The sequence below is a fragment of the Plecotus auritus genome (genome assembly GCF_963455305.1).
Source record: "Plecotus auritus genome assembly, chromosome: 9".
NCBI lineage: Eukaryota > Metazoa > Chordata > Mammalia > Chiroptera > Vespertilionidae > Plecotus > Plecotus auritus.
Genome location: NC_137783.1, coordinates 62,103,015 through 62,129,214, shown reverse-complemented (window position 1 = coordinate 62,129,214; position 26,200 = coordinate 62,103,015). Strand labels below are relative to the sequence as shown.

The 26,200-nt window shown below is 42.4% G+C and overlaps 1 protein-coding gene across 2 annotated transcripts in view; it reads left to right on the top strand.

Moving 5' to 3' along the window:
• The first annotated feature begins 287 nt into the window (after positions 1–287).
• The window catches only part of BMPR1A (bone morphogenetic protein receptor type 1A), a 239,620-nt gene continuing 213,707 nt past the window's right edge, over positions 288–26,200 (top strand). The window contains exon 1 of one of the 2 annotated variants that reach the window (XM_080642691.1): positions 288–583. The gene's annotated coding sequence lies outside the window, so the exon portion shown is untranslated. The remainder of the gene's footprint in view (positions 584–26,200) is intronic. The other variant, XM_080642690.1, reaches the window with a different exon arrangement.

Here is a 26,200-nt window from a genome sequence, read left to right as displayed (position 1 = left end):
GGCTTCCAGAGACCAGCCGTCCCCACGGCCGTGGTAGGGCCGCTGGGGGAGGAGAGGCCCCCCTCCCAACACTCCAGACGGCAGACCGGCGCCCCCTTGCCGGCCAAGGGCTATCCTCCCCGGCAACGGGGCGCCAGGCCCTGCGGGTCCTTCGGGCACTTCCGCCGCGCGCTCGGCTCCTTTCGCGTCCGGGGCGTGGCGTGGCGGGCGGGGTGCGTCCAGTGCGCGCGCGCAGCCGGGTCCCGCGGAGGCGCCCCCGCCCCTCCCCCCACCCCTCCCCCGCGCCTGTGTCTGTGGCGGCCTCGGCCGAGATTGGAATCCGCCTGCTGGCGCTCGGCGCGGGCGCCGGAGGAGGACGAGTAGGAGGAGGAGGACGACGACGACGACGAGGGGGCAAGAAGGCAGGCCCGGCTCCGGGGCGTCCGTCCGCGCGAGACGAGGAGCGCACGCCGCGCGAGGGCCACCGGGCCGGGGCCGCCGCACGCCGAGGGGGAGGCCGAGCCGGGCCCCGCCGCGTCCCGACGGCTCGCCGCGCGCACCCCGCTTCGCCCCCGGGCTGGAGGATGAGTTCCGCGGGGTCTGGGTGAGTTGGCCTCTTGGGTGGGTGCTGCGCGCCGGAGCGACCGGCCGGGAGGCCGCCCGGGAGGCGGCCGCGGACTCCGATAAGTTTCGGAGGGAGCCGGGCGCCCCGTGGAGTCCCCGCCGCCCGGCGTCTCAGGCCGCGGCCCGCTGGGCCCGCCGTCCCGCACCCCCACCCGGGCCCGGGCCCGGGCCCGGGCCCGGGCCCGCGCCCGGGCCCGCGCCCGCACCCGCTCCCGCCGCGGCCGGGCGGCCGTCTGCCCCTCCCGGTCCCCTTTTGTTCCCACACCAGGGCTCCGGGCCGAGTTCGGGGAGACTGTGGACGAAAGCCGCCTCCACGGACGCTGCATGAATCCTTAAATGGGGAGCGCTCACCTCCCTCCCTCGCCCTGGCGCTGCGAGGCTGATATTCGCGATTTGTCTCTATGCGCTTCTGCCAAAAAGGGAAAAAGCGCGTCTGCTCCGTGGGGTGGGTGCGCCCGGAGGAGTAGCCTCCCCGACTCGCCCGCCGGCTCCTCGGGTTCACCTGTTGTCCTCGCGGCCTCGCTGCCATGTCTGAGCGACCCTGCTCTCCGTGTCTGAAAACTTTCTGCTGGATCGAGCGAGACCCTTTTTCCCTTTTCCAGACTCTGGTGGAAAGGTTTGGCAAGGAAAAAATGTAGCTTGCGTCAGGGAAGAAAAATAACGTGCTATGTGTTAGGGTCTGGCGTTCTGTGACTTGTACTCTCTTCTGCTCTTGGATGTTTTAATTTGGTCACGGATTGAAGATTTTCACTTTTAAATGGTTAGCAAACTGTTCTGAGCACATAGTACGAACTCGGCACATGTACCTGTGCTGTGTCAGTTAAGCCTTAGGATACCTGGCGATTGCACTCCTCATTTTTTAGAGGAGGAAACCGAGACGAAAAGAAGTAGAAGAGCTCGTCCAGGGGCGCTGGGACCCGGATCCAGGCCTGCTGTTGAGGAGCTGTTAAAGCGGGGCGCGGGGCGAGTCAACAGCAAACCCTCCTGCAACACACTTAGGAGCACTTTTCAGTTACTGATACTTGAAATGGTCGCTATTTTGTTGCTTGAGTTGAAAACAACTCTTTTATTGTGTTTACTTGTAAGAGAAGAACTTAAGGCTAAAATACGGCGGTTCTGAGCTAGAAATAGGTTGAGTGTCCGAAAGGCTGGCTGAAAATTAGAAAACTCCTTTAATAGAACAGATCCTCTCCTAATAGGCGCGCCCCTCCCCCACATTCTCCGGGAGCTCATTTCTAACGTGTTCTTCTTTCTTCACTTCTCCAACTCTTGACTGAAAAGTTGGAGGCATCCAGTGAGAAGCTCCTCCCAGAAGTCACGGGAGTCCTTCTCTCATGGGCTTCTTTCCTTCCAGCTCAGTTGGAAAAAAAATTTTTTTGAAGTTCTTTCTATTAACACCTTTTTCATTTTTCTCTTCTTTTCTATTTCATGGAGTATAAGTTGTCCCCTCTTTTGTCTTAGGGTTCTTAAAAGTACGAATGTGCTTAAGATTCCAATAATTCACAAGTAAGAAGTACAAATTGGCAATTACAAAATAGTCACAGGGATGTAAAGTACAGCATAGGAAATATAGTCAATAACGTAATAACTGGTGTCAGTTGGGTACTAGAATTATCAGAAGAATCACTTTGTAAGTTATATAAATGTCTATAACCACTATGCTGCACATCTGGAACTAATACAATATTGAATGTCAGTTGTAATTGAAAACTTGAAAATTAAAAAATGATACCCTCAATTTACAAACACCTTCCCTTGAGTCTACTACTTGTTATTGCTTTTCCTTTTCAAATCATATAAAAATTAAAAAATTTGTCCTTATAAAAGTAATACATGTTCATTAAAAAGTAATTGTAATATAGAGCAAAATTGAAGTAAAATTAAAATTCAGTCCTTCATAATCCCATCTTCAGAGATTGCCAAGAATAGTCCACTTTTTCTATTACTTCCTGGCCATCTAATTCACTTCTTAACCCCTTGTTATCTGGATTTCACTGCCAGCTTTCTGCAGCATTTTGAAAGGCCTTTTCTTAGCTTTCATTCATCTATTAATTTATTCACCAAATACTATCTTCTAGCACACCATGCTAAGTAATAGGCTGCAACAACAGGTATGGCCCTTGCCCTAATGGAGCTTAAAGTCTAGTGGGGGAGACATACATTGCAGAATGACTTCTGTAATTAAATATGATAATTAAAGTATAGAGTATTATAAGAGCTTAAAATGGGAACCTGATCCGGTGCTGGTGGTGCTGGCAGAATCTGAGAAGGCCTCCTTGAAAATGTCACCTTGGGACCCTGGACAGTTCTGAAGGGATGAGTAAAAATTAACTAGATGAGAGGAGGGCTTCTTTGACTTACTACTAACTTTGTTTTTCATTGCCCTTTTTCTGCTTTCTGTTTTTCCTTCCACCTGATTAATACGGGTTTTCCAAGTTTCACCTTTCAGATCACTTTCCTAGATCTCTAGTCCTTTGATATTATTGTTTAGAGTCCAGGGGTGGGCAAACTTTTTGACTCGAGGGCCACAATGGGTTCTTAAACTGGACCGGAGGGCCGGAACAAAAGCATGGATGGAGTGTTTGTGTAAACTAATATAAATTCAAAGTAAAGGAGCGGAGGGGAGAGCAAGAGAACCGGATAGAACAGCCGGATCCGGCCTGCGGGCCGTAGTTTGCCCAAGGCTGGTTTAGACCCTTCTGTCTGAATAATTCTCAAATCTCTGTTCTTTCTCTACAGCATTTGAATCCCTGGGTAACCAACTGCCTATGCATATCTCTGTCTGGTTATTCTGGTTTAAACTGAACTCTTCTTCCTTGCCAAACTCGTTTCCCAGGTGTTCCTTATTTCTGTTGATGTTATACCAAACCCATTCCATCACATCTTGTCTGTAGCCAACATCTGCGGGTTCTTCTTGTTTCCTGCTAACTCTGGTACAGTTCTTAATACATGTTGGTCTCAAGGTTACAATAGACTTGGAAAACGAGTTGGATTCTCTTTTCAGGAGAGTTTAGACTGGGGTTATCTTTTGCTTGAGAGTTTGGTGGACCTCACCTATAAGACATTCAGGTTTCAGTTTGTGTGTGTGTTTTTTATTTTATTTTTCCTGAAGAGGACTTTGAGTCTCATTTTAATTTGTTTGTAGTTGTTCCGTGTAGGTTTTCTATTTCTTGTGTGAATTTTAGTATTTAATCCACAAATTTATTTTCCACAAATTTACTTATTGAGTTTTTAAATCTGGTGTTATTTGGTTTTCACAGTTCTTTTTTTCTTTAAATTTGATGTATATTTGCATACCATATTATATATTGTGTATATATTTGTATATTTGATATTTTTCTCTATTTATATGTATCTGTTTATTTCTAGCTGAATCAGGTTTTCATCCCATCTGGACAGATGTGATCTTCTTGCCTTCATTTCCACCTTTATGCAGGTTATCTTAGGCATTTCTGCCTAAATTAATCTTGAAGCTCAGTTCTTGTCACTTCTTTACTCAGAAGTTTCCAGGGTCTTCTATTAACTGAAGACCTTTCCGTGGGATTTGCCTCCTATTTACCTTATTCTTATTCCACTATTTTTGCTTCCTGTACATGTCTTCCCCCCCCCGCCCTTGCTATACTGTTCCGTCTCCTTGGATTGCATATGTTTCAAGTCCTACCCATATGTCCAAGTTCCATTTCAAATTCTGTCTTTCTATGATAAAAGTGTGTTAAATCCTTATCTATCAAACCAAGAAGTTAGCTCTAGCCAGTTTAGATCGATTAGAACTTTGGACTGAAGGGTCTCAGGTTCGATTCCAGTCAAGGGCCGGCTCAATCCCTGGCCCCTGTCTGGGCATGTGTGGGAGGCAGCAAATCGATTTGTCTCTCACATCGATATGTCTCTCTGTCTCTCCCCCTTCTTTCACTCTCTAAAAATCAATGGAAAAAAAAAAATCCTCCCATGAGGATCAACAAACAAATAAAAAACCCAAGAAGGCAATAGTTGATATCTAAATTACGTGATTCTTGAAGTTTAGTGAACTTATTTGTAAATAATCACTAGAGGCGTTAAAATAATATTGTTTAAAATTGCTATCACTAGTTAGTGACACTACAGTGGAGATGGACAGGGCATGAGTTGGTCTGTTTTCTTACAGGCCTTCAGAATGCTGATATTTAACCCTGTGCATATATTACTCTGAAAAAAATGGGCAATTCATAATATTGTAATAACTATACTGACAAATGGAATTAGGTTTATTGTGAGGGTTATTTTATAATGTATATAAATTCTGTATCACTATGATATACACCTGAAACTAATAGGATATCAGTTATACTTCAAAAATGTAATAAGGTAAAAAAAAATCTGCAACTCAAAGACTATGTAAGATAAAATTAGAGTGAGAAAAATAAATAAATATTTATAAGTAAACAAGTGAATAAAGTCCATCTCTCTCTGACGTGGTCCCCAGTTTCTTCTGAATGGAATCCCTTTGGAAGGAAGAGATATTTTTAAGGGATGAAGTTTTTTATCTAATATTTTCTTATTGTACTTACTCATTTGTCTTTTAAAAAAAACAACTTTATTGAAGTATAATTTATATACAGTGATATGCACACATGTTAAGTGTGCAGCTCTGTGAATCATTTAGTCTTTTATAACAATTTTATACAAATACTAGTTCTGCTACTAGACCACAGATTGGGTCTGTATCTGACTTTGTTGCATATCAAAACAAATAAATGGAGAAAGACCCCTGTCTAGCCTAGCAGTGGATATTAGTTACAGTAGTACTGACCTAACTTTTGCATCTTGGGAGCAGGGAATCAGAGAGAGGAAAATGGGTTTCCTCTCAGGCTTAATTTGGACTAGAAAGTCTTTCCTTTTCTTCTTCCTTCTTCCACCTTTTATTAGTGTTTATGCTTTTGGAATGCCTTCTTAATACCTTAAGATTCATAGTGAACAAGTCAATTCAGCGCTTTAATACTTAAAATATTAACTGTTGAGTTGTATTGAATTACATCAATTTAAGATGCACCATAATTTTATAGACCACTTATAAAGAAAATATGCTTCCAGTTAACTTGAAGAAGTCATTGATTGTAGGTACACCCTAACTTCAGAGATGCTAAAATATAACAAATTTATGCACCTTAGGATTGATGAAAAGAGGTTCTCGCTTATTAAAACTACTAGAGGCCCAGTGCATAAAATTTGTGCACTCAGGGCGGGGTGTCTCTCAGCCCGGCCTGCACCCTCTCACAGTTCGGGAGCCCTTGGGGGATGTCTGGCTGATGGCTTAGGCCGGCTCACTGTGGTGAGCGGGCCTAAACCAGCAGTCGGACATCCTTAGCGCTGCCGTGGAGGTGGGAGAGGCTCCCACCACCGCCACTACGCTTGCTAGCCAGCTGTGAGCCCGGCTCAGGGCTTCTGGCTGAGCAGCGCTCCAGAGTGCACTGACCACCAGGGGGCAGCTCCTGCGTAGAGCGTCTGTCCCCTGGTGGTCAGTGCATATCATAGAGACTGGTGGTTCCACTGTTTGCTCGATTTGCATATTAGCCTTTTATTATATAGGATCATTCCTTTAGGGTAGATGTTGGGAAGGAGAATTTAAATCACACATATGTGTGAGTGACATAGCTTTACTATTATAATGAGAAGTTATTTTTTAAAAGAGGATCTTATTGAACCTCTTCAACAAGTAAAATGTTACAAGCAGTATAGAGAAATATTTTACTTATTTTTGGATGGGGAGCTCCCACAACAGCTTTCAGTATTTTTTCTCCTTAATTTTTTGAACGCACAGATTCTTAAGGGCTAATAGTTTTCACAAAATGGCACAAATTATGTAAAGAGGGAATTGTGGGAGAGTGGTGATAGCCAATTTTATGAGTTATTTTAAAGACAATATTCAGTATTTATATATCATTAACAATCATATACTTTTAAAAAAAGTAAATACAGAAGTAATGGTAAATGTTTGGATATTTTACTAATTCATAGTTATGTGTATCAATTTTTGTAGCCAATATTTTAAAGGCTATCAAGTCTTTAAAAATAGAAACAAAATGATGTGCTTGGAGATCCCCAGTGGTGCTTTTTGAAGAAAACACTAGGTAGTGTTTAGGGAGATCAGATGATCACTGAATGGAATACGACTCATGGTGGGCCCAGTGGACCCCTAAACCAAGTTCATATAGATAACTAATAAAGACGTTGGATAAGGAAATGACTCTTAAATATCTTTTTTTAAGAACCAGTGAATCTGAGCTACTCTGATATGGTGGATGTTGTTACTCTCTTATAATTTTGTTTATACCACTAAACATCAGAAACATTGGAGCTATTGCTCTAGCTGTATATAATTGCGACTGACTTAAGCAGTAGGCTAGTGGTATGTCAAATGTAGGGATAAAATAATCAGGTTTGCAGTTTATGGAGATTAGTTACATAGTGGAGAATCAACTTGAAGAAAGGAAGACTGGCCTGGACTAGGCTGGTGGCAGATAAGTACCACCCAGAATGGGTAAGACTTGGTCATTCTTGTGCTACTACTCTTTTATTAGCCTACATCACCTACATATCCTATTCTGGGTTTGGGTTCAGAATCTTTAAACCTGTTACTGTCTCCTATAGTAACCAATACCACATGTGGCTGTTGAATTTTTGAAGTGTGGCTAGTTTGCATTACCCATCAGATTTTGAAGTACAGAAAAAAAAAAAGAATGTAAAATATCTCTGTGCTTTAAAAATATTGATTACATATTGAAATGACACTCTTTTGAATGTTAGGTTAAATATATTATTAAAATTAATTTCACCTGATTGTTTTTTTAATGTAGCTGCTAAAATTATTTAAATTACGCATTATATTGTTATTGGATAGTGCTGCGCCTCTGGACTTCCTCCCCCCTATTCTTTGCTTATCAAACTGCTTCAAAATCTAGTGTAAATCCTATCTTTTCTGGAAAGCCCTCCATAATGGTCCCAGCCTAAAAGTTAGCTCTTTTGCATCTTTAATTTAGGCAATATTTTGGTGTTTCTTGTGCTATATAGTATATTAGATTTCTTTAGTACAAGTCTTCTCAGGATTAACCTAGTTCAGTGGTTGGCAAACTGCGGCTCACGAGCCACATGCAGCTCTTTGGCCCCTTGAGTGTGGCTCTTCCACAAAATACCTCGGCCTGGGCGAGTCTATTTTGAAGAAGTGGCGTTAGAAGAAGTTTAAGTTTAAAAAATTTGGCTCTCAAAAGAAATTTCAATCGTACTGTTGATATTTGGCTCTGTTGACTATTGAGTTTGCCGACCACTGACCTAGTGAAACTCCACATAGTTTCCCCAACTGTATATTACTATAGAACCCAACTCTGTTTTTTCTGTTTACATAAGTTACACATATTTGTGGTTGAAACTTCAAACAATAGGACACGGAGTAGAAAGTGAAAGGCTTCTGCAATCCTACCCCACCCCATAGATTACAACTGTTAAAAGTACAGAGATAAGTAGAACCTTTCTTTTCTATTCAGTTATTTCTTTCTCTTAACCTCTAATCCTTTTAAAAAATGGGGCCGTACTATGCATCCTTTTCTTAAACAAGATTATTAAAATATATATATTAAATAAAATAAAACCAAAACATTTCAATTGCTTTTTAGAGACAGAGAGAGAGAGAGAGAAAGAAACATCTATGTGAGAACAAACATCGATACGCTGCTTCCTGCATGCTCCCTACCCAGGAGCATGCCCGTAACTCAGACCTGTGATGACCAGGAGTCGAACCAGCAACCTTCAGTACATAGGATGACACCCAACCAATTGAGCCACACTGACCAGGGCCAAGGAAATACTTTTATTGATTTGAGAGAAAGAGAGAAAAACATTGATGTGAGAGAAACCTATCAGTTGCGCTCTGACCGGGATTGAACCTGAAACCTAGGTATGTGCCCTGACCTGGAATTGAAGCCCCAACCTTTTGGTGTAAGGGACAATGCTCCACCAACCCAGTCACCCCGCGGGGGCTCTGCATCTTTCTCTTTTAAGTTTGTTTTCACTGAATAAATAGGCGAACTCTTGATGTCAGTAAGTGTTGCTTTCCTCATTTTTTTTTTTTTCCGGGTATTTATTTATTTAGTTTAGAGTTTTACGTAGGTCTCCTTTTTACCAACTGACCCCCGCCCCCACTTCCACCCCCGAGGGCAAGCCCCCATTGCCCCAGTGTCTGTGTCCATTGGTTATGCTAATATGCATGCATACAAATCCTTTGGTTGCTCTCTAACCCCTCCCCCCATTTGTCTCTGGATCTATTTTTGTTCATCAGTTTATGTTGGTCATTATATCCCACATATGAGTGAGATCATGTGATATTTATCTTTCTCTGACTCGCTTATTTCGCTTAGCATAATGCTCTCCATGTCCATCCATGCTTTTGCAAATGGTAATTGTTCCTTCTTTTTTACAGTAGTGTAGTATTCCATTGTGTAGATGTACCACAGTTTTTTAATCCACTCATCTGCTGTTGGGCACTTAGGCTGTTTCCAAATCTTTGCTATTGTAAATTGTACTGGTATGAACATAGGGGTGCATATATCCTTTCTGATTGGTGTTTTTGGTTTCTTGGGATATAGTCCTAGAAGTGGGATTACTGGGTCCTTTCCTCATTTTTTTTTAGTAGTCAAGTAATATTCTGTTTTATTTACCAGTCCTCCACTGATTAATACTAAAATTGTTTCTTTCTTTTTTTTGGGGGGGGGGGCAGGATTACTGTGTTGCATGCACGTATCCTGTGAGAGCATTTTTATTTTATAGGGTGAATTCTTAGACATGCATTTCCTGTAAGAGGAGCCATGCAGATCTGAAACAGTGCCAGACTGCTCTGGAGAGTCTGCAGCGGTTCACATTCCAAGCAGCAGTGCTTGCATGAATTCTCCCCCTAACTCACTAGCACAGTAACTCTTTGCCAGTCTGCTAGCTGAAAAAACAGTGCTACAGTTTTAAGTGTTTCTTTGATTATGAGTTGAGCAGAGTTTTATATGTTTGTTGGCTCTTTGCATTCCTCTGTCCTTTGTTCATTTTTCTAATTTAGATTTTTCTTATTTGTAGGAACTTTGTTTTGAGGTATGGATATTAACTTTTGTTTGGCATGTTGTGTTTCTTAAATTAGTAAATTGTTTTTTGTTTTTGTTCATGGTATATAAAAATTTCCTTGCTGCTGTAAGAATATTGAAAAACAAAAAATAAAAAAGCCTAAGTTATCTTATACTCTCAACTTATTTTATAAGCTCTTTGGTGGCTGAATTTGCCCTAAAATATTTTGTTTAGTCAGCTAATTAAGTGCTTTGTAAAGAGTAAGTGTTCAGATGTATGTTTTGGTGGTGAACGGGTATAGAAGATGCCACTGTGGCATAAAAACTATTTTCAACTGCAGGCATTTGAGAATAGACTTTTTCTTTCCTTTTCTTTTCCCTTCTCTTATCTTTTCTGAACTCCTGTATCTGCCTTAAAGCAGAGCCTCTCAGAAGAAATCATTTGTCATAAATTTGCTCCCTAGAGTTTTGAGACCAGGAAATATCAACCCTCATAAATAGAGAGGAGAAGAGATGAGAAGTGGGTCGACACCTACACTGACATTGTCATAAAGGGACCATATTTCGCATCTGTTCACCTAGGGATCGATTTATCTTTCCTGAAAGTATAAGTCCCAAATTCTAACTGCCTTCTTGAGTTACATTTTTCAGTTAACTCTGATAAATGAATAAAAATCAGTTTTTTCTCTTGCTAATCTCTTTTTTGTTAGTTTAATTTGCAGGCCCCCAGATTCAGAATCTAAGAGGGTAGAGAAGTTTTTCCTTCTTGACAATGGCCAGATTGATTGTTTCTGGCTGTTAGGGCAAGGGATAAATAAGCAAGTGGAGTTTCTCTGTCTAAAACAAAGTTAAGTATCCATATATATAAAAGCCTAAGCAACCATTTGACCGGTAGCTATGATGCGTAATGACCACCTGGGGGAGACACTCTGACTGGTAGCTGTGACACTCACTGACGACCAGGGAACAGATGCTCAATGCAGGAGCTGCTGAGCTGCGGTGACTTGGCAGCTTCAGTTCTTGGGTGACGCACCCGGAAGCAGAGAGGAGGGAGCCCGATTCTGGGGTGCATCACCTGAGAACCACCCTCTTACAATCTGGGACCCGTCGGGGGATGTCTGAGAGCTGGTTTCGGCCCGATCCCCACAGGCCAGGCTGAGGAACCCCACCATTGCATGAATCTGTGCACCGGGCCTCTAGTTTTATTTTTTAATTATTTTTTTTATTAAGGTATTATATGTGTACATATCTTACCATTGCCCCCCCCCCCCACCTCCACCCCACTCCCATACATACCCTCACCCCCCAATGTTTTGCATCCGTTGGTTATTCTTATATGCATGCATATAAGTCCTTCGGTTGATCTCTTATTTCCCCCACCTCTCCCTAACTTTCCCTCTTTGATTTGACAGTCTGTTTGATGCTTTACTGCCTCTGTATCTATCTTTTTGTTCATCAGTTTATAATGTTTTTTATTATCCAAAAATGAGTGAGATCATGTGGTATTTTTCTTTCATTGGCTGGCTTATTTCACTTAGCATAATGTTCTCTAATTGCATCCAGGTGGCTACAAATGGTAAGAATTGCTTCATTGTGTAGATGTACCATAGTTTTCTGATCCAGTCATCTGCTGACGGGCACCTAGGCTGTTTCCAAATCTTAGCTATTGTAAATTGTGCTGCTATGAACATAGGGGTGCATATACCCTTTCTGATTGGTGTTTATTCTAGTTTCTTAGGATATATTCCTAGTAGTGGGATTACTGGGTCAAATGGGAGTTCCATTTTCAGTTTTTTGAGGAAACTCCATACTGTTCTCCACAGTGGTTGCACCAGACTGCATTCCCACCAGCAGTGCACGAGGGTTCCTTTTTCTTCGCAACCTAGCCAACACTTGTCGTTTGTTGATTTGTTGATGATAGCCATTCTGACAGGTGTGAGATGGTATCGCATTGTCGTTTTGATTTGCATCTCTCGGATAATTAGTGACTTTGAGCATGTTTTCATGTGTCTCTTGGACTTCCTTCTGTCTTCTTTCGAAAAGATTCTATTTAGGTCCATTGGCCATTTTTTTATTGGATCATTTATCTTCCTTTAAGTTGTATAAGCTGCCTTTAGATGTTGGATATTAAACCTTTATCAGTGATAACATTTGCAAATATGTTCTCCCATACAGTGGGGTTTCTTGTTGTTTTGTTGATGGTTTCTTTTGCTGTGCAAAAGCTTTTTATTTTGATGTAGTCCCATTTGTTTATTTTCTCTTCGGCTTCCATTGCCCTAGGGCAGCCGTGGGCAAACTACAGCCCCGCGGGCCGGATCCGGCCCGTTCGACTGTTCTATCCGGCCCGTGGAGCCGAAAGAGCGGAGGGTTCTCTTGCTCTCCCCTCCGCTCCTTTACTTTGAATTTATATTAGTTCACACAAACACTCCATCCATGCTTTTGTTCTGGCCCTCCGGTCCAGTTTAAGAACCCATTGTGGCTCTCGAGTCAAAAAGTTTGCCCACCCCTGCCCTAGGGGCAGTATCAGTGAAGAAGTTCTTTCGGCATATGTCTGAGATTTTGCTGCCTGTGGATTCCTCTAGTATTTTTATGGTTTCCTGTCTTATGTTTAAGTCCTGTACCCATTTTGAGTTTATTTTTGTGTATGGTGTAAGTTGGTGATCTAGTTTCATTTTTTTGCATGTATCTGTCCAATTTTCCCAACACCATTTATTGAAGAGATTGTCTTGACTCCATTGTATGTTCATGCCTCCTTTGTCAAATATTAATTGAGCATAGTGGTTTGGGTCAATATCTGGATTCTCTAATCTATTCCATTGGTCTATATGTCTGTTCTTGTGCCAGTACCAGGCTGTTTTGAGGACAGTGGCTTTGTAATACAGCTTGAAATCTGGTATTGAGATCCCTCCTACTTTATTCTTCTTTCTCAGGATTGCTGTGGCTATTCGGGGTCTTTTTTTATTCCAGATGAATTTTTGGAGAGTTCTTTCTAGGTCTGTGAAATATGCTGTTGGTATTTTAATGGGGAGTGCATTGAATCTATAGATTGCTTTGGGTAGTATGGACATTTTAATGATGTTGATTCTACCAACCCATGAACATGGTATGTTCTTCCATCTGTTTACTTCTTCCTCTATCTCTTTTTTCAGTGTTCTGTAGTTTTCCACGTATAGGTCTTTTACCTCCTTGGTTAAGTTTATTCCTAGGTATCTTAATTTTTTTGGTGCGATGGTAAATGGGATTGCTTTTTTTGTCTCTCTTTCTGTAAGTTCACTATTGATCTATAGAAATGCCATAGATTTCTTGGCATTAATTTTGTATCCTGCTACATTGCCGAATTCATTTATTAAGTCTGTTAGTTTTTTGATGGAGTCTTTCGGGTTTTTTATGTACAATATCATGTCATCTGCAAATAAGGACAGCTTTACTTCTTCTTTTCCAATTTGGATGCCTTTTATTTCTTCTTCTTGTCTAATTGCAATGGCTAATACTTCCAGTACTATGTCAAACAGGAGTGGTGAGAGTGGGCATCCCTGTCTTGTTCCTGTTCTTAGGGGAAATGGTTTTAGTTTTTGCCCATTGAGTATGATGTTAGCTGTGGGGGTTTATCATATATAGCTTTTATTATGTTGAGGTATGATTCTTCTATTCCCACCTTGTTGAGAGTTTTTATCAAGAAAGGGTGTTGGATTTTGTCAAATGCTTTTTCTGCATCAATTGATATGACTGTGATTTTTATCTCTCAATTTGTTTATGTGATGTATCACGTTAATTGATTTGCGGATATTGTACCATCCTTGCATTCCTGGGATAAACCCTACTTGGTCATGGTGTATGATCTTTCTGATGTACTGCTGGATCTGATTTGCTAGAATTTTGTTGAGGATTTTGGCATCTACGTTCATGAGGGATATTGGCCTGTAATTCTCTTTCATTGTGTTGTCTTTATCTGGTTTTGGTATTAGGGTGATGCTGGCTTCATAGAAGGAGTTTGGAAGTGTTCCTTCCTCTTGAATTTTTTGGAATAGTCTGAGGAGGATAGGTTTTAGTTCTTCCTTGAATGTTTGGTAAAACTCTCCTGTGAAGCCATCTGGCCCCGGGCTTTTGTTTGCCAGGAGCTTTTTGATGACTGCTTCAATTTCTTCTATAGTTACTGGAATATTGAGCTGTTTTAGATTCTTCCTGATTGAGTTTTGAAAGGTTATATTTTTCTAGGAATATGTCCATTTCCTCCAGGTTGTCCAGTTTGTTGGAATAGAGTTGTTCGCAGTGTTTTTTAACAATCCTTTGTATTTTGGCGGGATCTGTTGTTATTTCACCTCTTTCATTTCTGATTTTGTTTATTTGGGTCCTCTCTCTCTGCTTCTTGGTGAGCCTGGCTAGAGGTTCATCAATCTTTTTTATCCTTTCAAAGAACCAGCTCTTGGTTTTGTTGATCTTTTGTATTGTTTCTTTGGTCTCTATGTCATTTATCTCCGCTCTGATATTTATTATTTCCTTCCTTCTGCTTACACTGGGCTTTTCTTGTTGCTCTTTTTCTAACTCTTTGAGCTGTAGGGTTAGGTAATTTATTACCATTGTTTCTTGATTTTTGCAGTAGGCTTGTAGAGCTATGAACTTCCCTCTCAAGACTGCTTTCGCTGTGTCCCATAGATTTTTGGATTGTAGTGTTTTCATTGTCATTTGTTGCCATGATGTTTTTTATTTCTTCTTTGAACTCTCTGGTAACCCAGTCATGGTTTAATAGCATGCTGTTTAGTCTCCATGTGTTTGATTTCTTTGGGTTTTTATTGTAGTTGATTTCCAGTTTTATGCCACTGTGGTCTGAGAAGATGCTTGATATGATTTCTATCTTCTTGAATTTGAAGAGACTTTGCCTATGTCCCAACATATGGTCTTTCTTTGAAAATGACCCATGTGCACTTGAGAAGAATGTATATTCTGTGGCTTTGGGGTGAAATGTTCTGAAGATGTCAATTAATTCCATCTGGTCTAGTGAGTCATTTAGGATTGATGTTTCTTTGCTGATTTTTTGTTTAGAGGATTTGTCCAATGGTGATAGTGGGGTATTAAAGTCTCCTACTATGATTGTATTGCTGTCAATCTCTCCCTTGATATCCTCCAGGAGATTTTTTATGTATTTGGGTGCTCCTGTATTGGGTGCATATATGTTTACCAGAGTTATTCTTGTTGGATTGCTCCCTTTAGTATTATGAAGTGGCCTTCCTTATCTCTTGTTATGTCCTTCACTTTGAGATCTAATTTGTCAGATATAAGTATTGTTACCCCAGCTTTTTTTTTCATTTCCATTCGCCTGGAAGACCTTTTTCCATCCCTTCACCCTCAGTCTGTGTGCGTCTTTTTTTCTGAGGTAGGTTTCTTGTAGACAGCAGATATATGGGTCTTGTTTTCTTATCCAATCCGTTACCCTATGTCTTTTGATTGGGGCATTTAATCCATTTACATTTAAAGTTATTATTGATAGGTACTTATTTTTTTTTTTTAATATATTTTATTAATATTTTACAGAGAGGAAGGGAGAGGGATAGAGAGCTAGAAACATCGATGAGAGAGAAACATTGATCAGCTGCCTCCTGCACACCCCCTACTGGGGTTGTGCCCACAACCAAGGTACGTGCCCTTGACCGGAATTGAACCCAGGACCCTTCAGTCCGCAGGCCGACGCTCTATCCACTGAGCCAAACCGGTTTCGGCATTGATAGGTACTTATTTGTCACCATTCCTATTCTTTACCCCTGTGTTCCTTCTTCGCTTCCTATTTCTTTCTTTCTTTCTTTCTTTTTTTTTTTTTACAGCAGACCCTTTAGCATTTCTTGCATTGCTGGTTTGGTGGTAATAAATTCCCTTAGTCCTTTTTTGTCTGTGAAGCTCCTGATTTCATCTTCAATTTTGATTGATAGCCTTGCTGGGTACAGTATTCTTTTTTTTTTTTTTTAAATATATTTTATTGATATTTCGCAGAGAGGAAGGGAGAGGAATAGAAAGCTAGAAACATCGATGAGAGAGAAACATCGATCAGCTGCCTCCTGCACACCTCCCACTGGGGATGTGCCCGCAACCAAGGTACATGCCCTTGACCGGAATCGAACCCGGGACCTTTCAGTCCGCAGGCCGACGCTCTATCCACTGAGCCAAACCGGTTTCGGCAGGGTACAGTATTCTTGGATTCAGACCCTTCCTTTGCATGACTTCGTATATTTCATTCCATTCCCTTCTGGCCTGATGAGTTTCTGTTGAGAAATCAGTTGCTAGTCTGATGGGGGTTCCTTTGTAGGTCACTTTCTGTCTCTTTCTTGCTGCTTTTAAGATTCTTATTTTGACATTGGTGTTTGCCAATTTCATTATAATGTGCCTTGGCATAGGTCTTTTGGGGTTCATTTTGCTTGGGACTCTGTGAGCTTCTTGGATTTGTGTGGGTTTTTTCCTCCCTATATCAGGGAAGTTTTCTGTCATTATTTCTTCAAACAGGTTTTCTATTCCTTGCTCAGTTTCCTCTCCTTCTGGAACCCCTATTATGCAGATGTTGTTTTGTTTCGTGTTGTCCCAAAGTTCCCTTAGGCTCTCCTCCTGCTTTTTAATTTTTTTTTTTGTAGAAGCTGCACTACTTGGGTATTTTTTTCCATCTTGTCTTCTAGCTCACTGATGCGGTCCTCTGCTCCTTCTAGTCTACTCTTGATGCTTTCTATTGAGTTCTTTACAGCAGCGATGTCATTTTTCATTTCTTCTTGGTTCTTCTTCATTTCCTCTTGGTTCTTGCTCATATTGTCGAATTTGTCTTCCATTCTTTTCAGCCACCTTATGACCATTTCTTTGGAAGGTTGCTTGCCTCCATTTCATTTACTTCCTTTTCTGGTGATGCCTGCTTTTCTTTCATATGCGGGCTGTTTGTCTCCCCATGGTCTCTCTTCTCCGGATGTCTGGTTATGTAGTTCTTTCCTGCGTTGATTTAAAGGCACAAAATACAACACAACCAGGTACAACACACAAGGCACTGAACAGAAATGTATTCACGATATTAATAACCTCCAATAAAGGTAACCACCAGAGAAAGGCAAATTAGGGGATAGGAGAGAAAGAAGAAGAGGAAAAAGAAAGAAAAAAAAAGAAGGAATGTCAAAATGAAATTGGGAAAAGGAGAAAAAAAAGTAAGAGAGACAAGGAAGAGTCTAAGAGAGAAAGGGGAACAAACTATATATATGGGGATAAAACTCCAATAGAACAACCACTAATCCCAGCAAATGCCAGCAACGAGTACCTGGGGATTAATACAAACTACAACACCAACTAATATCAAGTGAGGCAAGAGTAAACAGAAGCAAAAAACAAACAAAAACAAAGCAAACAAAAAGACAAAGAATAAGCAAAGCAATCTCACAAAAAAGCATAAAAATTCGATATAATCAACATTCAAGCAAACAACAACAAAAGGACAGAGAGAAAGGCAATTTTTTGGATAGTTAAGACAGCGAAGAGAGAGGTGTGTATGGACTTGGAACAGCGGATCATAGATTAGATATATAAGTAGGGTGAAATTTTATCGGGGTAAACAGAAAGAATAGGAAAAATCTAAATCAGGAAAGGCATAAGATAAACAGGACACCAAAAGGGGAAAGGTTAGGAAGAGAGTGATGGCCTAAAGGTAGAGTTGAGATAGAGTAAGACGATGCTAAAGGAAAGATGAAACTAGAATGTAGAACACTAATCCCAGAGTAAAATAAAGAGAAAATAAAATAATACTTAAAAAAAAGGTAAAATAGTAGTAGTAATGATATTGATTGGAAATAAAAAATGTAATTAAAAAGGTAAAATCAAGTGAGGAAAAAAGAAAAAAGTTTCTTGAGTAAAAGATGCAAAAAATGAAAATAAAAATAAAAAATAAAAAAAAATAAAATGTGCAGTAGTGAAGGTCATTCACTTCCTCTATTGTTCTGTTTGGCAAGCCTGTTCCTCAGTTCGGACAGTATTGCAGTTCCCTGCGTTCCACTGCTCTTCAGTGTTGTAAGCCAGTCCTGATTTTAAGCAGGCGGGTGTCTTAATTTCTCGTATTCCTTTATTTTTGATTACACAAGAGTCAAGTTTGTGAGTCAGCCCCTGGGTGGCAGTGTTTCTGGCTTGACTTCTGGGTCTATATATGGCTTCTATAGCCTGTATTTACATCCTTCTTTCCCTGTGGCACTCACTACCAGTTTGTGCAAGTGGGCTGCCTCAGAGCTGGCTCTCCGATGGTCACTCCCTGCTCTGATCCCCAGGTTCCAGAAAAACACTTTCCCCTGCAGTCTCCCAGGGTGTCCCCAACTGGGTGATCCTATGTATTGGGCTTAGTAATCAGAAGCAAGGATTTGAAGAGGAAAAAGCCCAAGTGTGAGAACAATGGCTCTGCGTGCAAGTCTAAGCAGCCGGCACACCTTTGAAATTCTTAGGCTGTCCCTGCACATCAGATCAAAATGGGTTGGGTTGCTTTTTAGAGATCCCTTCTGTTAGCAGCTCTGAGGACCCCCCTTCCACATTCACAGATCATGCCAGCCCCAACAGCTACGGATTTTTCTAGGCACAGACTTCCCTGGTCCTCTAGCTCTCGAAAAATGTGCGTTCCTCTCTCCCGCCGGGACCAGAGACCTCACCTTATCCCAGGCGAAATCTGACCTTTCCGTGGTGGAGTGTAGAGCTCCTTTGAATCGGCGTGTTTGCGCCAATTGGGGAGTGTTGTTCTGGGGCTCGCAGCTGTTCCTTGGGTGCCGCAGTTGTGGATTTTCAGGCTTCCGATAAGCTCCACTTTCCCTTTCAAGATGGCGCAGTCTCTGCATCCAAGCCCGTAGCTCCAGGAGGGGACCCAGCTGCAGTGGGGCTGCCCGGTCAGGGGAACCCCGTCTAGCAGTCCCCCACCTTCTCCTGGAGTTTAGCTGTCCCTTAACTTGCCAACAAACACTCCTCGTGCAACCCTTAGCTGTTCTTTCTGCTCCGGGACAGGGCTTGGAACACGGCTGTCCATTTTTTCCCCCCATCCAATGGTGGTTCTCTAGTTTTAAATATAAAGGGCATAAATCAAATTTCTTTAAGCTACATTTTTCAAAATGTGTTCCTCAAAATTAAAAATTTGTTAGATGAAGTAGAATATATTCTTAGAGAGGCATCACTCCCCTTCCTGAATATATTCCTACAATAATAATTACTACTTGTTAAGTGGCATAATTACTCTAATTGTATTGACTAAGCTTTATTCTTTCTCAAGTTCTTTATTGTTTCCCTGTTTTTTCTTACTATCTTATCAATTTGCATAGAAGATGATCTGTGACAGGTTCCAATGGTCATGTCACAGAAGGTTAAGTAAGTGAAATCTTTATACAAAGAAGGTGCTAATTTCTTAAAAGAATAAAGGAACCTTGATATGATTACAGTGGCTTTTCCTTATCTGGATCCCAAATAACTAAAAAGGTTCATTAAATGTTGAATTATTTATATTTTTAGTTACCCATTTATATGTTTATTGTATTTTGAACTTTGCTGGTTTTTGTTTACTAGGTTTGTGACCTTTCACCAAAGTTAATTAGTCTTTCTAAACCTTATTTCCTCATACGCTAAATGAGGATAATAGTAGTGCTCTCTCCAGGGTTACTGTGGAAACTGAATGAATGGGTGCAGTTAAGCACTGAACGCTACTGCTCTTGCAACATAGTAATGTTTATTAGTAAACTAGAGGCCTGGTGCATGAAATTTGTGCACTGTTGGGCGGGTCCCCTCAGCCCAGCCTGCACCCTTTCCAATCCAGGACCCCTCGGGGGATGTCGGACTGACGGTTTAGGCCTAGGGATGGGGCCTAAACTGGCAGTTGGACATCCCTCTCACAATCTGGGACTGCTGGCTCCCAACTGCTCGCCTGCCTGCCTTATTGCCCCTAACTGCCCCCCACTGCCAGCCTGATCACCCCTAACCACCTCTGCCTGCTGAGCTGGTCACCCCTAACTGCTTCCACCCCCCCCCCAGCTGGCCTGGTTGCCCCCAACTGCCGCCCTTGCCGGCCTCGTCACCCCTCAATGCCCCCCTGCCGGCCTGGTTGCCCTTAACTGCACCCCTGCTGGCCTGGTTGCCCCCAACAGCTCCCCCCACCAGCCTCACTGCCCCCCTCTTCTGGCCTGGTCTCCCCTCACTGCCCCTCCTGCTGGCCTGATCACCCCATGCAGCCTGCTGTTTGGTCGTTTGGTTGCCCTCACCACCCTCCCTGCCAACCTGGTCATCCCATGCAGCCTGCTGTTTGGTCATTTGGTCATCCCTCACTGCCCCCCCCCACACCCCCCCCTCCCCCGCTGGCCAAATCGCCCCATGCAGCCTGCTGTTTGGTCGTTTGGTCATCCCTCACTAACCCCCCTGCCGGCCTGGCTGCCCCATGCACCTGCTGTGTAGTCGTCCATCTGGTTGTTTTGGTTGTTAGGGCCCCTGGCTTTTTATATATATGGGTGGTCATAAAGGTGAATTGTTGTGTGAGAGAAGTTGAGGTCAGTGGTATCTTCAAAAGCATATTTGAATGGCTGTGGCTGCATATATAGGGTCTTTCAAAATTACATCTAATCCCGATTTTCTAATCCCTTTTGAAAGTATGTGTTATTTTTGTTTATATTGACATTTGAATTTGCAAAATACTTCTGTATCCCAGTAGTGCTGGCAACTTGATAGAGGAGGTTTTGCACCTTCTTTTGTATCTTAAGAATCCAAGGCTAATGAAGGTGAATTGTTCCACCAAGGTCAAACAAGTAAGAGCAGAAAGGAAGTAGAGTCAGACTCTTCTAGCTATCTGAGAATGGGGACTAGGACCTTAGAGTTAAGTATAAAGGGAAGTCAAGACCCCATATTCTAAAGAAAGCCCAAGCACCTGGCTAGTGTTGCTCAGTGGTTGAGCATCAACCTATGAACCAGGAGGTCAGGGTTCGATTCCCGGTCAGGGCACATGCCTGGGTTGCAGGCTCAATCCCCAGAGTGGGGCGTGCGGGAGGCAGCTGATTAATGATTCTTTCTCATCATTGATGCTTTTATCTTTCTCTACCTCTCCCTTCTTCTCTGAAATCAATAAAAGAAAATTAAAAAAAGAAAGAAAGTCCAAGCACTTAGTGACCTGAGTCCTCTCCAGGGCTTATTAACATGTGACAAACCCACCGGAAGATGGAGGGGAGGGTAATTGTGCACAGTGTAACAGCAGCAGCTGGCTTGCCTTTGGGGAACACTGTGATTTTTGCCCCCTTCTTCCTCGTTTGGGGTAGCTTTCCCTTAGAAACTTAGTGTGGGGAGGTCTAAGAAAACCAATCCTAAAGGTTAGGACTACTAGCAAAAAATGAAGTGGAACATTTCATTACCTAGATGATAGTCATTATGCAGTTGATTGGTTTATCTGTGCGTATTTGAGCAAGGGATAAAGAAAATTGGAGGGAAATCACAATGTGGACAGAGGTGGTGGTGGTAGAACAGCCTGTATTTGTTTTGGAAATCTGTTAGTTCAGATGGGTAATACAGAAGCTTTCAGCCATCTTGACAGGGCTGGTTCTGCTGGAGAAGGGAACAGAAGTAGAAGCCATTGAGCTGAAGCAAATCTTTAAGTAGGAAAATGTGCAATAGGTTAGAGCCCCTCAGTCACCAAAGAGCTCCAGCTTGTGTCCAGAAAAAAAGCCGTCATCTGGCTGCCTGTGATACAGACAGTGAAGCCAGTCAGTATTAAGGGAAGTGGTGTCAGAAGACTACACAGTGCTTAGATGTCGACACAGTTTATTCTGTTCTCCCTCACGCTCCCTCCCCTGCCCAGATCAGACCACACCCCTTTCTTAGGTCAGGCCAGCTAGAGTTTGCAGAGGAAGGAAATGATAGTGAGATTAAAGGTTAAGTTTTTATACAGTAGTAAATTGGACTGGAATTTCTGATAACTGAAAGCTACTGGACAGCTGTAGGAATTGTTCCAGATGTCATTCAGGGGTAGGAAAGGGAAATTGGACCAACTGTAGCGGGGAGTAGAAATTAGAGAAAAATAACCTTTCTTAATGTTTGTATCAATTTTAGACTTTTTAAAAAATATATATTTTATTGATTTTTTTACAGAGAGGAAGGGAGAGGGATAGAGAGTTAGAAACATCTATGAGAGGGAAACATCGATCAGCTGTCTCCTGCACACTCCCTACTGAGGATGTGCCTGCAACCAAGGTACACGCCCTTGACTGGAATCGAACTTGGGACCCTTCAGTCTGCAGGCCGATGCTCTATCCACTGAGCTAAACCGGTTAGGGCCAATTTTAGACTTTTTATTAAAGTTACATATAGCATAAATTCCTGCTAAAGCGTCTCTGACCCAGATGTCTTTCTTGTCTCTGTATAAGGCTATTAGATAGTGTCAAGTTTTTACTGCATGCCACCAATAAGTTCTGCAGCTTTAAACAAAACGATGTTTAACAATTTTGCCAGAGGCTTAATGATACAAACAGTTTAGTTCCTATGGCATCTCATCAACGTTACAGTGACAGGACCTTGGATGAAATGACTTTATATGAGGACCTGCTGCTGTACATGGCCATTTGATCTTAATAGTTCTATTTCCAAATGTGTTATGATTCTGCTCAATATAATTTTAGCATTAAGCATATTTTATATAATTCTAACTTCCAAGTTTATAAACTATGATATGATAACCTTTTAATTGGACATTATGGAAAATATCTTATTCCTTAGTTTTTATGGAGTTGTTGGTGTTTATCAAACCTTGGAAACTTTAAATAAAATAAAAAGCACTCAATAAAAGGTACTAGTTTAATATATTATTTTAATATAGAAGATTTTGAATTTGTGATGTTTTAATTTTCAGCCATTATTCACATAAAGAACAAAATGGATGAGCAAAATAGGTCCAGAGATATAGATGCATTGAACAGAACGACCTCAGGGGGGTGGGGGAGGTAAGTTGGTTTTATTTTAAATAATCTAGAGCAATAAAATACAAGAAAGGTGGAGTGATTAGATTTTGCCTGACATATTTTCCTTAGTATGTGCCTGGCTCTGTTTTAAGCACTTTACACATATTAAACCACTAGAGGCCCGATGCACGAAGATTCGTGCAAGAATGGACCTTCCTTCCTCTGGCTGCCAGCACTGCCTTCGCTCTGGCTGGAGCCGCCTATTCACTCTAACCCGGAGCTGCCTTTCCGTCTTTCCACGCTGGCCAGAGGCTCGGAGCAGTTGGGGTGGTGCGGAACGCCTCTGGGCAGCTTGGCGCCTGTGTATGCAAATTAACATGGGTTAATTTGCATACTCCTGATTGGCTGGTGGGCGTCATGAGGTACGGTCAATTTGAACCTTACTCTTTTATTAGTGTAGATTTACTCCTTATAAATATTCTGTGAGGTATTTAGGGAGAAACCAAGATGGCGGCATAGGTAAACACCTAAACTGCTGCTTCGCAGAACAATTTCAAAACTACAACTAAAAGACAAAACAGACATCATCCAGAACCACAGGAAGGGTGGCTGAGTGGAAATTCTACAACTAAAAGGAAAGAGAAAAGCACACTGAGGCTCAGAGGAGCTGCAGGAGGCAGAGGTACCGAGACGCGCGCAGAGAGGACTGGCAACTGAGTGCGTGGCTGGCTTTCTCAAGCGGGAGGGAGACAAAAGCTTCTGACTGTGCTGAACTCCAGTTCGGGTGAGATTCTGAGGACCCAGACTCATTCGGGGAGAAACTGAACTGTCAGGAAAGAGAAAAGCACACTGAGACTCAGAGCAACTGCGGAAGGCAGAGGAACCGAGGCGCACGCGCGGAGAGGGCAGGCAACTGAGTACGCAGCTGGCTTTCTCAAGCGGGAGAAAGACAAAAGCTCCCCACTGCACTGAACTCCAGTTCCGGGCAAGACTCTGGGAACCCAGACTCATTCGGGGAGAAACTGGACTGCCTGGCAGCAGGTGGAACTCGAGGGTGGCTTTCTCTCAGAGATGCTTGCAGCGATTACCACGGGACACTGAGACACACGGGCCTATTAGGGCAGGGCTGACGGGAAACTAATGCTGTCTGCTGCGCCCTGAGACTCTGCCCCATCCAAGCTGAGTACAGAGCCTTTTGCAAGTCTTGTCTTATAAGGGTGTCTCCAGCACAGAAGTTCTCCCAGTGTAGACCCAGCTGATCCTCACAGCCAACTGGCCTGGAGGTCAATTCCTCCCAGTGATACCAACAACAATTAAGACTTAACTACAGCAAGACTGTGCACACAGTCCACAAAGGGGTGCACCAAGAGTGTCCACCTCAGGTAACTGGGGAGGCTGAGCCACTGGGCCCTATAGGACACCTAGCACACAAAGCCACTCTATCAACACAGGGAAGCAGCCAAAATGCGGAGACAAAGAAACATATCACAAATGAAAGAAATGGAGGAAAGCAAACGACTGGATATAGAGTTCAAAACCACGGTTATAAGGTTTTTCAAGAATTTTCTAGAAAAGGCTGATAAATTTAGCGAGACCCTCGAGGATATGAAAAAGGACCAACTAGAAATTAAGCATACACTGACTGAAATAAAAAATACTATACAGAGATCTAACAGCAGACCAGAGGATCACAAGAATCAAGTCAAAGATTTGAAATACAAAGGAGCAAAAAACACCCAACCGGAAAAGAAAAAAGAAAAAAGAATCCAAAAATATGAAGATAGTGTAAGGAGCCTCTGGGACAACTTCAAGCGTACCAACATCCGAATTATGGGGGTGCCAGAAAAAGAGAGAGAGCAGGATACTGAAAACCTGTTTGAAGAAATAATGACCGAAAACTTCCCCCACCTGGTGAAAGAAATAGACTTACAAGTCCAGGAAGCGCAGAGAACTCCAAACAAAAGGAATCCAAAGAGGACCACACCAAGACACATCATAATTAAAATGCTAAGAACAAAAGACAAAGAGAGAATCTTAAAAGCAGCAAGAGAAAAACAGTTACCTACAAGGGAGAACCCATACGACTGTCAGCTGATTTCTCAACAGAAAACTATGCAGGCCAGAAGGGAGTGGCAAGAAATATTCAAAGTGATGAATAGCAAGAACCTATAACCAAGATTACTCTACCCAGCAAAGCTATCATTCAGAATTGAAGGTCAGATAAAGAGCTTCACAGATAAGAAAAAGCTAAAGGAGTTCATCACCACCAAACCAGTATTATATGAAATGCTGAAGAAAAAGGTAAAGATAACAATTATGAACAACAAATACATATCTATGAACAAGTGAATCTAAAAATCAAGTGAATTAAAAATCTGATGAACAGAATAAACTGGTGAATATAATAGAATCAGGGGCATAGAAAGGAGTGGACTGAAAATTCTCAGGGGGAAGAGGGTGTTGGGGGTGCGGGAAGAGACCGCACAAAAATCGTACACCTATGGATGAGGACAGGGGTGGGGGGCATTAAGGGCAGAGGGTAGGGTGGGAACCGGGTGGAGGGGAGCTATGGGGAAAAAAAGAGGAACAATTGTAATAATCTGAACCATAAAGATTTATTAAATTAAAAAAACATTCTGTGAGGTATTCAATAGGTATTATTATTAGTTCCACTTTAAAAACGAGGAAATGGAGGTTGCAGAGGTTGAATCACTGGTCAACACAGGGAGTCTGACTTTAGAGTCCATGGTTTTTTTTTTAATCTTTATTGTTGAGAGTATTACAGATGTCCCCCCCTGTTTCCCCTCTCCACCCAGTTCCTGCCCTGCCCCAGGCCTTCACCACCCTATTGTCTGTGTCCATAGGTAATGCATATAGGCATATAAATTCTTTGATTAATCTCTTCCCACTCCCTCTCCCCACTTCCTTCTGAGATTCGTCAGACTGTTCCATGTTTCCATGCTGCTGGTTCTATTTTATTCAACAGTTTATTTTGCTTATTAGATTCTTGGTTCGTTTATTTTTATTTTTAGATTCAATTGTTGATAGATATGTATTTATTATTCCTATTTTTTATCCTTCTTCTTCCTCCTTCTCTTAAAGAATACTCTTCAACATCTAATAATAGAAGAATATGCAAATTGTCCAGGATGCCATCACAGTAACAGTAACGACCAGCAGGCTGCGTGGGGCGACCAGGCCAGCAGGGGAGTTTAGTGAGGGACGACCAAATGACTGAACAGCAGGCTGCGTGGAGGGGCGACCAGGCCGGCAGGGGGCTTAGTGAGGGACGACCAAACGATTGAACAGCATGCTGTGTGGGGCGACCAGGCTAGTCATGGGGGGGGTGCAGTTGGGGACGACCAGGTCGGCAGGGGGTGCAGTTAGGGGTGATCAGGCCGGCAGGCAGAGGCTGTTAGGGGTGATCAGCCTGGCGGGGGGGGGGGGGGGCAGTTAGGGGCAATCAGGCAGGCAGGCAGGTGAGCAGTTAGGAGCCAGCAGTCCTGCATTGTGAGAGGGATGTCCCACTGCCGTTTTAGGCCTGATTGAGCAGGCCTAAACGAGCAGTCGGACATCCCCCAAGGGGTCTTGGATTGGGGAGGGTGCAGGCTGGGCTGAGGAGCA